General features: G+C 40.6%; 1 protein-coding gene and 1 long non-coding RNA gene across 5 annotated transcripts in view; one reads left to right on the top strand and one right to left on the bottom strand.

Annotated features, from left to right (window-relative positions):
• Positions 1 to 603, bottom strand: part of LOC116973265 — a 28814-nt gene extending 28211 nt beyond the window's left edge. Inside the window, exon 1 of the long non-coding RNA XR_004412027.1 lies at positions 310 to 603. This is a non-coding gene — a long non-coding RNA (uncharacterized LOC116973265). The remainder of the gene's footprint in view (positions 1 to 309) is intronic.
• Positions 1 to 12617, top strand: part of cep85l (centrosomal protein 85 like) — a 246642-nt gene that overhangs the window by 154421 nt on the left and 79604 nt on the right. The gene's annotated exons all lie outside the window — the stretch shown is intronic.

Raw genomic sequence — 12617 nt, 5'->3', positions numbered from 1 at the left:
AGTGATATCTCTTCAAATATTAATAAAGCAAAAGAGATTTTACTTATTGAGATCTATGTAATGGTTACCTATTGCAAAGTAAAATATTGTAAATTGTGTTTCATAGGTTGGATAATCTTTTCAGTTATAAATCCTCTGCTTGCAGTGTTGAATTATTTTGATTTATACAGAAGGACTGAATGAATTCCTTCCAGTTTCCAAATAAGAACTGGCAAGGAGTACGCTTCAAAAATTAAAAAGCCCCTTGGGATTTATTTTTCAATCGTTCAGTTTAAAATAGTGGTTCAATTAAAATAAAAGTTCTCTTACCTCTATTGAAGTTCGGTGGGTTAGGGATGTGAGTTGCAGGTTGGCTGTGATCAGGGAGTGCCGGAATGCTGTCCAGTTTTCATCTGAATGGCTCAAAGTTTATTGCAGTAAAACGAGTGGGTGGGGACAAGTCTAACTTTAAGGGGTGTGGTTGACATTGCCACAAGCTGATTGATGGGTCCTTATTGGATAAAATTCAGAAGTCTACTATCAGCTGTGTTTAGCCACAAAAAATGTCAAACAACTGTCATAATGAATCGTGTGCTAACATCTTCCAGCTCCCAAAATAGTCTGCTTTACTCTGCGAGCTTCATGTGAACAAGGAATTTTATTGGTGCACATGACAATAAGCTGACCTGAATCTGATCTTTCTCTATAAGTAGTTCAACTTACATTTAATAAAATTATTATTCTTTGTAGTTTTAAAATTCACAAGGATGTTTTTAAATAAGCATTAAATATAGAACTTTTTAAACAGCATGTTTAATCTTACAGGAGAATTACAGCAATGTTACAGGAGAAGTTTGAATCCTACTGCTTTCTGTCTCTGCTTTGAAGATTCAGTACTTTTGTGATGTTTATATTCTGTAACTCCAGCTTTTGAAATTCCATGTTAATTTTGTTTAACTGTATTTTATTGAAACCTTGTTTTAAGTTGAATAAAAACCTCTCCTCCTACTGTACCTCTCCCTCAAGTTTAAAATACATGAGATGGGAAAGAACAACGTTGGTTTGAAGAATAGGCTTCTGATCTCATCTCTCCGTCCTCACCTTCAATTAAACTGATCCTGTAATACAGCTATATGCCAGGAGTGAGCAGGATACATTCACAGAAAGTCATTATGAATACATTTTTCCCCTTCATTTTTCTCCTATTCTCAATAAGTCTTTCTGTTCCTGGGAGCTCACTGGCAACTTATCAAATAGCCTTTTTCATATATGAGGCCAGAACCAACATGATATTCCTTAATAGGTGTCAGAACCAAGCTCAATTTTGTCTGAAGAAAGGTTTCGGCCCGAAACGTTGCCTATTTCCTTCGCTCCAGAGATGCTGCCTCACCCGCTGAGTTTCTCCAGCATTTATGTCTACCTTCAATTCTGTCTTCACTGCCTCGCACATTAACACTATCTTACACACACTGGGGACAATTTACACATACACCAAGCCAATTAACCTACATACCTGTACGTCTTTGAAGTGTGGGAAGAAACCGAAGATCTTGGAGAAAACCCACGCGGTCACGGGGAGAACATACAAACTCCGTAGAGACAAACACCCGTAATTGGGATCGAACTCAGGTCCCGGGCATTGTAATCACTGTAAGGCAGTAAATCTACCCTTGTGTCGACCATTGATATTGATTTATTATTGTCATACGTACCAAGATACAGTGGGAAATCCGGGAAAAATCATACCAGGCATAAGTACAATCAAACCCTATACGAGTACAATAATGGTGCAAAAAGAGAAAGGAACAGTGAAAAATATAGTGTTACAGCTACAGAGAATGTGCAGATTTAAAAAAAAATCTGTGCAAGTGCTGCAATGAGGTAGATTGGGTGATCACGAGTATGTCCTTTGCTAATGAGAGGGCCACTCAAGAGTCTGATAATAGCAAGAAAGAAGTTATTCTTATGTGTTTTCAAGCTTTTGCATTTTCTGCCCAGTGGTAAAAGGGAGAAGACTGAATGTCAAGGAGTGTGAGTGACCTTTGATTATGGTGGCTGCTTTTCCCACGGCAGCATGGTGTAGGCATGGCAGGGAAGATAGTTTGCATGATGGACTTGTCGGCGTCCACACCTTTGAGGCTTTGAGATTCAGTTTGTCATTTTATAGTAAACACATTTCAATATTAAGCACATTTAGGGCAACTGTTTATTTACAAATGACCTTGGCTTGGATCATCAATGAGGATTCTGCTTGTGGAAACCGTGCTTCATTTGGACGTCCAATAGCAAATCTGCCAAAGTAGATTATGTTGGCAGTATTAATAATCTTGTCATAAAATTGTGTATAATCAAGTAGTGTAGATCCTAAAATATACTTGCCACTGACACTAAAATAAATTAAGCACCCTTCAAATTAAAGTCAAAATAGAAATATATAGATGTAATATTAGTTAATAAAACAGAATTTGGGATCTGCTGTTCTACCATTTCTCCACAATCAATTATGTTGTCTACTATGGTTAATTAGCTTTAACCTATTAATTTTAAGCCAATTGATGCTCATGAAAATATTTCTCATGAAATATAGTATTTCTACCTATAGTTAGGTAGTCATACATCACATTTTACAATAGAAAATTCCATAATAGGTATGTCATCTGAGCACCTGTCTCCATTGGTATTCCATTGATATACATCCATGATCTATACCTTGTTCATCACTGCCGTAAATCGAGTACTCATAAATCGTTGTCCTTTCACCGTCCTTTCCAACGACACTGCAAACAGCTGCCTGTTAACTGGCCAAGAATAACACCCATGTTATCACCGTGTCAATCTATTTCTTTCCTGTATTTGACGAGAGACACAACCCAAGCAAAGTCATTTGACATTTGCTAGGTCCTAGTCTTCGCATGACAGGTGGAAATTTTCAACAGAAGAAACGCCAAAGAAATAACATTTTGGGTGGTGTGGGGGAAGGTAGAAGGGATGTAGGCTCGGACATCCACATGATGCTGAAGGAAGTCCTGTTTATGTACAAGTAGTAGCCCAGCTGTCTGAAACAGTTTACTGGCAAATCGGGATCCCAGTTATGCCCCTGTCCCACTTAGGAAACCTGAACGGAAACCTCTGGAGACTTTGCGCCCCACCCAAGGTTTCCGTGCGGTTCCCGGAGGTTCCCGGAGGTTTTTGTCAGTCTCCTTACCTGCTTCCACTACCTGCAACCTCCGGCAACCACCTGCAACCTCCGGGAACCGCACGGAAACCTTGGGTGTGGGGCAAAGTCTCCAGAGGTTTCCGTTCGGGTTTCCTAAGCGGGAAAGGGGCATTAGTTCTAAAGCCTTGATTGCAATCTTCAATTACCTATAGCTGGAGAATATTTTTTGCTCTGCTCCAGTGATATGTACTAGGCATTGAACAGCTTAACCAACAATACTGCTGACATATTTAAGCTACAATTAACTTATAGAGGCCAATTAACTATACATCTTTTGGTCGTGGGATGAAACCGGAGCATCTGGAGGAAACCCATGTGGTTTCAGGGAGAGTGTGCAAACTCCACACAGACAGCACCTCAAGTTAGGAACAAAGTCGAGTCTCTGGCGCTGTGAGGCAGCAGCTCTACCAGTTACACCACTGTGCTCCCCAATCCTGGCAGCATCCAGGTAAACCTCTTCCTCACTCTCTCCAAAGCCTCCATGTACTTCCTGTGAGCTGTGCACAGTAATCCAAAAGTGACTTAACTAATGTTTTATAGAACAGCAACGTGATTTCCTGACTCTTATAATCAATGCCCGACTGATGAAGGCAAGCATATTGGCTACCCTCTTCACCAATCTTTCTACATGTGTTACTAATTTCAGGGTGCTAATACTTGGAGCCCAAGATTCCTCTGCACATCAATGCTGTTAAATGTCCTTCAATAAACTATACTTTCTCTCTACATTAGACTATTCCTAAAATGCAGGATTAAACTTAATCTGCCATTTTTCTGTCCATATCTCCTGCTGATTTATATCCTGCATCCAATTTTTGTATTTTCTACCAATGTACGAACCAACCTATCTACATTTTCATTCGGGTCGTTTCATCATATATAACAGAGGTCTCAGCACTGAACCCTACAGAACAAATTGTCAGAGGAGGTAGTTGAGGCAGGTATATTAACAACATTTAACAGACACTTGGATAAGTACACGGATAGCATGAACCTTTCGAGATATGAGCTCAATGCAAGCCAATGAGACTAGCTTAGATGGGACACCTAGGTTGGCATGGAGGAGTTGGGCAGAAGAGCTTGTTTCCATGCTGTATGACTCTATGATCTAATAATGCTATCATAACGTCCTGTAGTTATGAAAATATACCATCCTTAATCTGATAATTCTATCTATCTATCTGTCTGTCTGTCTGTCTGTCTGTCTGTCTGTCTGTCTGTCTGTCTGTCTATCATATGATTCAATTCTAATTTATCAATTAATCCACCCAGCTATATCAAGTTGCTATATTTGCAGCTGTTCATCAAATCCACCTTGTTTGAAATGAATGATGACCTCCAAAGTGCCTTCTGATCCCAAAAGGTATTGCCTCATAAGGACACAATTTAATTGGGCGACACTGTGGCGCAGCGGTAGAGTTGCTGCCTTACAGCACTTCCAATGTCGGAGACCCAGGTTCGAACTCAACTAAGGGTGCTGTCTGTATGGAGTTTGTACGTTCTCCACGTGACCACACGGGTTTTCTGCGAGATATCCCGTTTCCTTCCACACTCCAAAGACGTACAGGTTTGTAGGTAAATTGGCTTGGTAAATGTAAAAATTGTCCCTAGTGTGTGTAGGATAGTGTTAATATGCGGGGATCGCTGGTCTGCACGGACCGCGTGGGCTTAAGTGTCTGTGTCCGTGCTGTATCTCTAAACTAAAACTAAACTAAACTAAAATTGTAAGAGGTTAACAAACCACAAGAGGCGCTATCGCTTCTGTGGGTATTGTCTTACAACTCTTTGAAGACTACGTGCTGTGAGTGCACAGTTGAAGCTTCTGAAATACCAGACACGCATCCATCTGGTGAATTCCTTGACCTTTGTAATCAACTTTCCCAACATCCTTACTGACGGAATTCAATGTCAGCTGGCTGAGTAAATTCTTACCGTATTGTTGTGTGACAGCTGTACATTTTGGATGTATTTTGTTAAAACCTGAGATCATTGATAAACAAAATAGCCTTAAACTTTAATCATAAAAGGTCCCCGATATAAATTGTTCACCAGGCAAATGGAGAATATATTATTAACTGAAACTTTTTAAAATGTCTTAATGAGGGTGAAATTGTCTTAATTAAGAAAGACTGAATATTACTTAATTTTTTGTTTGCAATATGATCCCTTTAAGTTCTATTGCATTCCTTCTTGTATAGATTAAAATGATATGTTATATTGCAGAAATAATGCATATTCAGACAAGTATCATGGGATGGACTTTATCTCCTCAGACTTTAGTGTTTTGCTCTGGAAATCGCTGGGATTTGGTGAAGGTGGGATATGAACAGAGTCTCTGTGATCTCAATCCATCTGGGTGTATAAAGGATAATGTGGAGAATCAAAAACAGAGTAAATAATATGAACTCGCATCAAAAGTATGAAGAGTGGGAATGAGAAAAACATTGTATCAGTGAAAGGAAAAAGATATGTGAAAAGAAAGAGATTAGTTAAAACAAATGTAGGTCCCTTGCAGTCAGAAACAGGTGAGTTGATCATGGGGAACAAGGATATGGCGGACCAATTGAATAACTACTTTGGTTCCGTCTTCACTAAGGAAGACATAAATAATCTGCCGGAAATAGCAGGGGACCGTGGGTCAAAGGAGTTGGAGGAATTGAGTGAAATCCAGGTTAGCCGGGAAGTGGTGTTGGGTAAATTGAATGGATTAAAGGCCGATAAATCCCCAGGGCCAGATAGGCTGCATCCCAGAGTACTTAAGGAAGTAGCTCCAGAAATAGTGGATGCATTAGTAATAATCTTTCAAAACTCTTTAGATTCTGGAGTAGTTCCTGAGGATTGGCGGGTAGCAAACGTAACCCCACTTTTTAAGAAGGGAGGGAGAGAGAAAACGGGGAATTACAGACCAGTTAGTCTAACATGTGGGGAAACTGCTAGAGTCAGTTATTAAAGATGGGATAGCAGCACATTTGGAAAGAGGTGAAATCATTGGACAAAGTCAGCATGGATTTACAAAAGGTAAATCATGTCTGACGAATCTTATAGAATTCTTCGAGGATGTAACTAGTAGCGTGGATAGGGGAGAACCAGTGGATGTGGTGTATCTGGACTTCCAGAAGGCTTTCGACAAGGTCCCACATAAGAGATTAGTATACAAACTTAAAGCACACGGCATTGGGGGTTCAGTATTGATGTGGATAGAGAACTGCCTGGCAAACAGGAAGCAAAGAGTAGGAGTAAACGGGTCCTTTTCACAATGGCTGGCAGTGACTAGTGGGGTACCGCAAGGCTCAGTGCTGGGACCCCAGCTATTTACAATATATATTAATGATCTGGATGAGGGAATTGAAGGCAATATCTCCAAGTTTGCGGATGACACTAAGCTGGGGGGCAGGGTTAGCTGTGAGGAGGATGCTAGGAGACTGCAAGGTGACTTGGATAGGCTGGGTGAGTGGGCAAATGTTTGGCTGATGCAGTATAATGTGGATAAATGTGAGGTTATCCATTTTGGTGGCAAAAACAGGAAAGCAGACTATTATCTAAATGGTGGCCGACTAGGAAAAGGGGAGATGCAGCGAGACCTGGGTGTCATGGTACACCAGTCATTGAAAGTAGGCATGCAGGTGCAGCAGGCAGTGAAGAAAGCGAATGGTATGTTAGCTTTCATAGCAAAAGGATTTGAGTATAGGAGCAGGGAGGTTCTACTGCAGTTGTACAGGGTCTTGGTGAGACCACACCTGGAGTATTCCGTACAGTTTTGGTCTCCAAATCTGAGGAAGGACATTATTGCCATAGAGGGAGTGCAGAGAAGGTTCACCAGACTGATTCCTGGGATGTCAGGACTGTCTTATGAAGAAAGACTGGATAGACTTGGTTTATACTCTCTAGAATTTAGGAGATTGAGAGGGGATCTTATAGAAACTTACAAAATTCTTAAGGGGTTGGACAGGCTAGATGCAGGAAGATTGCTCCCGATGTTGGGGAAGTCCAGGACAAGGGGTCACAGCTTAAGGATAAGGGGGAAATCCTTTAAAACCGAGATGAAAAGAACTTTTTTCACACAGAGAGTGGTGAATCTCTGGAACTCCCTGCCACAGAGGGTAGTCGAGGCCAGTTCATTGGCTATATTTAAGAGGGAGTTAGGTGTGGCCCTTGTGGCTAAGGGGATCAGAGGGTATGGAGAGAAGGCAGGTACGGGATACTGAGTTGGATGATCAGCCATGATCATATTGAATGGCGGTGCAGGCTCAAAGGGCCGAATGGCCTACTCCTGCACCTAATTTCTCTGTTTCTACGTTTCTAAAAAGACACAGGGCAAATAAACGAAAATGTAATTAAGTTGTTGAAAAATATTTGAAGAACAAATTATTACCATAGAATTGAAACTTCAGTATTTCATTATTCACTTTCTGGCCATCCAAGCTTAAGTCATGTAATGAATATAAATCACATTACTAACAGAGTCCTTAGGTTGTGAACCGACAGCCTTAAGTATTCATTCATACTGTTGGTGTAAATCCACCAGTTTTATGTTACACGATGGGGAAACTCATGTGTTTTTGTTTCCTGTTTTGGTGGGCAGGTGGTAGTTTGACGTAAATCATCGACCAGTTGGTGGTGAATTGGAACTCGTTGTCTACCTCTTCCTCAATATAAACTTCTAGTTTCAAACTATAGTGAGCATCACAAACTTGCCATTATCTTCCCCAAAATGATTGTATGCCCTTTTTATGAACTATCTTTAATAGATTAATTCTTCTTAGGCCCCCTTTGGCCATGGCCAGGGTGTTATTCCCCATATGGAGGACGCCTGTGCATGACTGTTTAACGTGGGGAGACTGGTGCACAGACAGCCACCCCACGGTCCTTGACAGATCTGGGTTAAGATCCAGTGGCATGGAATCCAAGACGACCAGAGACCCTTTTCTGCTGCAGCCTTCATCCGCCTTCCCAGCCGTTGTGACGCTCCACTAAGGTCAGCCATCATCCTCCGCCTGTTCCACCATTGAGGTCTTGGTTGGATTGCTCTTTGTCAGAGACCTCCCCCTCGCCATGTGTGGCCATGCCAGGAGCATAGCTCCAGACGGCATCTCAGGATCTCAGGTCCACACAAGCTTCTCCACCATGACAAGGTGACAAGGAAATTAAGAGATTAATTAATAGATTTGCATTAAGCTTATCCATGTCCACCATGATGCCCCATCTAAATGAGTTTTGTTTATCTGCATTTGACTAATATCCTTCTAAACCTTTCCTATAAATCTGTCCAAGGGTCTTTTAAAATGTTGTATTTGTACCTCTCAACTACTTGCTCTGGCAGCTTGTTCCATATACCCATCACCCTCTGAATGAAAAGATTGCCCTGCAGATTCTAGTATTAAATCTTGCACTCTCTCCTAAAGCCTATGTCCTTATTTCCTATGGTTTTTGATTCCCCCTCAATTTCTTATAGACCTTTTATAAAATCACCCCTCAGCCTTCTGCGCTCCTAGGAATGAAGTCTTAGCTTGCCCACCCTCTCACCATATCTCAAGCCCTCGAGCCCTGGCAACATCCTCCTAAATTTTATCTGCAGTCTTTCCAGCTTAATGACATCCTTTCGATAGCATGGTGACTAAAACTGAACATAATCACCAATGTCTTGTACAATATAGAAACATGGAAAAATAGGTGCAGGAGTAGGCCATTTGGCCCTTCGAGCCAGCACTGCCATTCGATATGATCATGGCTGATCATTAAAATCAGTACCCCGTTCCTGCTTTTTTCCCATATCCCTTGATTCCTTTAGCCCTAAGAGGTAAATCTAACTCTCTCTTGAAAACATCCAGTGAATTGACCTCCACTGCCTTCTGTGCAAGAGAAATCCACAGATTCACAACTCTCTGGGTGAAGAAGTTTTTCCTCATCTCAGCCCTAAATGGCCTACCGCATATTCTTAAACTGTGACCCCTGGTTCTGGACTCCCCCAACATCGGGAACATTGTTCCTGCATCTAACCTGTCCAATCCTTGAGGAATTTTATATGTTTCTATAACATACACAATAGACAATAGGTGCAGGAGTAGGCCATTCAGCTCTTCGGGCCAGCACCACCATTCAATTAGATCATGCCTGATCATCCCCAATCAGTACCCCGTTCCTGCCTTCGCCCCATATCCCCTGACTCCGCTATCTTTAAGAGCCCTATCTAGCTCTCTCTTGAAAGCATCCAGAGAACCTGCCTCCACCGTCCTCTGAGGCAGAGAATTCCACAGACTCACAACTCTCTGTGAGAAAAAGTGTTTCCTCGTCTCGGTTCTAAATGACTTACTCCTTATTCTTAAACTGTGGCTCCTGGTTCTGGACTCCCCCAACATCGGGAACATGTTTCCTGCCTCTAGTGTGTCCAAACCCTTAACAATCTTATATGTTTCAATAAGATTGCCTCTCATCCTTCTAAACTCCAGAGTGTACAAGCCCAGCCGCTCCATTCTCTCAGCATATGACAGTCCCGCCATCCCGGGAATTAACCTTGTAAACCTACGCTGCACTCCCTCAATAGCAAAATTGTCCTTCCTCAAATTAGGGGACCAAAACTGAACACAATACTGCAGGTGTGATCTCACTAGGGCTCTGTCCAACTGCAGAAGGACCTCTTTGCTCCTATATTCGATTCCTCTTGTTATAAAGGCCAACATGCCATTCGCTTTCTTCAGTGCCTGCTGTACCTGCATGCTTACTTTCATAGACTGATGAACAAGGACCCCCAGATCTCGTTGTACTTCACCTTTTCCCAACTTCCCATTTAGATAGTAATCTGCCTTCCTGTTTTTGCTACCAAAGTGGATAACCTCACATCTATGATCACCTCTCATCCTTCTAAATTCCAGTGAATACAAGCCCAGTCAACCCATTGTTTCATTATGTCAGTCCCACCATCCCGGGAATTAACTTGGCGAACCTACGCTGCACTCCCTCAATAGCAATAATGTCCTTCCTCAAATTAGGAGTAACAACATCTCTGTAAAAAAAATAGCTTATAGCTGCTATAATAAAAATACAAAATGCTGGAGTAACTCCACAGTGTCTTTTTTTTGTAAACTGGCATTTGCAGTTCCCTGTTTCTACATGTCCCAACTTCTATTCTCAGTACCCTGACTGATGAAAGCCAATGTACCATAAGGTTTCTTTACCATCCTGTCATCCTGCGATGCCACATACTGGGAACTTTGTACCTATATGCCTTGATCCCTGTGCTCTACAACAATATCCAAGGCCGTACCATTGACTGTAAAGGCTCTGTTCAGGGTTAAATGTATGTGCTATAAATTCTTGTTTGGTAAATGTGTTATGAGTGACTTTGTCATGTTACTTTTGTCAAGACACATTGCAAATGCTTTTCATAGCAAATGGCAACCGTGCTTTATAAATTCATAAGTTATAGGAGCAGAATTGGGCCATTTGGCCTATTATGTGTACTCTGCCATTCAATCATGGCTGATCTATCGTTCCCTCTTAACCCCATTCTCCTGCCTTCTCCCCATAATGCCTGACACATATACTAATCAAGAATCTCTCAATCTCTGCCTTAAAAATATCTATTGACTTGGCCTCCACAGCCTTTATATTTAAATCACTGATATGTGAAAATGGCAGCATTTTGGCTCTAACATTGGCTTAGTGTTAATTTATAATAACATTCTGAGAGTCTAAATTTCCACCAAGAGCCTTTTAAAGTCCATAGTCCTTGTCGAGTACTAAACTGTTTGATCCCAAATTGTTGTAATTTATTTCGCATTCGAGGACTAACAAAGATATCACCTTTGGCTCTGGCCTTGCCTTCCTTTGCTCTTTCAATACACTATAAAGCACAATAATGTATTTGACAGCTGTCAGGCCAGTTGCTTTTGCATACTTACGGCTATGTGCAGTGCATCCAAAGCATTTAAATGATCTCATCTCTGAGATTTAGACAGTTAGTGACTAGTTGATGGAACTAAGTTTAGTTCAAATGTAGTTCTTCTGTTGTCACGTATTATAATGCCATATTCAATTTCTTGAGGGCAAAGTTCTGCATAGATTTTGTTAAAGCTAAAGTGAGAAGCTTCACTCTGACCGATGTCCTGGCATTTGATATCCATAATTGCTTTCTTTATAGTTTCTACTACAGGAGGATTGTAGTCTGTATATTAATTATTTAATCAATCTTGTCCATACTAATCCTTCAGATTAATTCTTATCCAGAAACCTATCTCGCTCTATTTGAAGGAATTGATTATTTATTATATCTCATGAGTAATTACTACGTTGTTCATATGCCATTCTGAACCACCAATACATCGTGCTACTATAAAGTGAAGAGGCACCACTCTGAAAATTATAAAAACAATTCCTTTCTGTTTGAAGCTAGCAATTATAAATGACTTCTTTTCAATTTTTTAAGATATTCAAATTATTCTAGTTCATTAACCATGTACATTTCAAAACTTATCTGCTCTTGAGTGACTGGCTAATACCTTGAGGGCCAAAGTTTAAGTTCATAAGTTCTACGAGTAGAATTATGCCATTCGACCCATCATGTCTACTCCGCCATTCAATCAAGGCTGATCTATATTTCACTCTCAATCCTATTCTCTTGCCTTCTACCCATAACCCCTGACAATTTGAACTTATAACATATTTGTTTGAGAAAATTTACAAAGAATGCAAAGGTTGACAGTGCACGCTGCAAAATTCTAACTGTACACTGTCCAAAATGTGTTCAAAGGTATTTTAGAATGTTATCAAATGCTCACTTGACAGGTATAGCTACTAGCACCATAGAACAATGTAACTGCTCAAAATCACGTCATAATTATATGTCTATAATTAGGAAATGTTCTGCATGAATTCATTTCCTATTTGTTACAATTCAGTCAGCCTGATCCATCATTCTGTCAGATGAAGGCAACAGCTGATTGCTGTCATACTTGAAGATTTGAAACCTGGTTAAATATAATGCAGAGAACCTCTTAATATGTGTAATTATGATTCTTCCAAAACAACCACAGTTACTTACTTCAGGCTAAAGCACTTTTTGTTTACTTGTTTTTCAAATGATTTGTAAAGAGATGGATTTATTTTTAATTTACCTCCAAAAGAGAAAGTCTTCTTCCAGAGAAAAAGAGTGAGGTTTTCAACATATGCGGCTAATTTACAATCTTACTTAAAATGAGCTTGGCAGTTCAGTTAAAAGAAAAAGAGCTGCTGGAGGAACTCTTGTTAGTATTAATGTTTGTGCTCATGCCCCCAGCTCCCACTACCATTTATCCCCACTCAAGTTGAACTAACTCTTAAGATCCCCTCTTCTTTTGATTGTAAACTCATTCAGGCCTCAACATATCCAATTTAAGAGGATTCAAACAATTTTCTACCTTGAATTCCTGACCCCTAGAACATCCAG

Source organism: Amblyraja radiata, chromosome 5, assembly GCF_010909765.2.
Source record: "Amblyraja radiata isolate CabotCenter1 chromosome 5, sAmbRad1.1.pri, whole genome shotgun sequence".
In the NCBI taxonomy this organism is placed as follows: domain Eukaryota; kingdom Metazoa; phylum Chordata; class Chondrichthyes; order Rajiformes; family Rajidae; genus Amblyraja; species Amblyraja radiata.
This window is presented reverse-complemented; position numbering and strand designations above follow the sequence as displayed.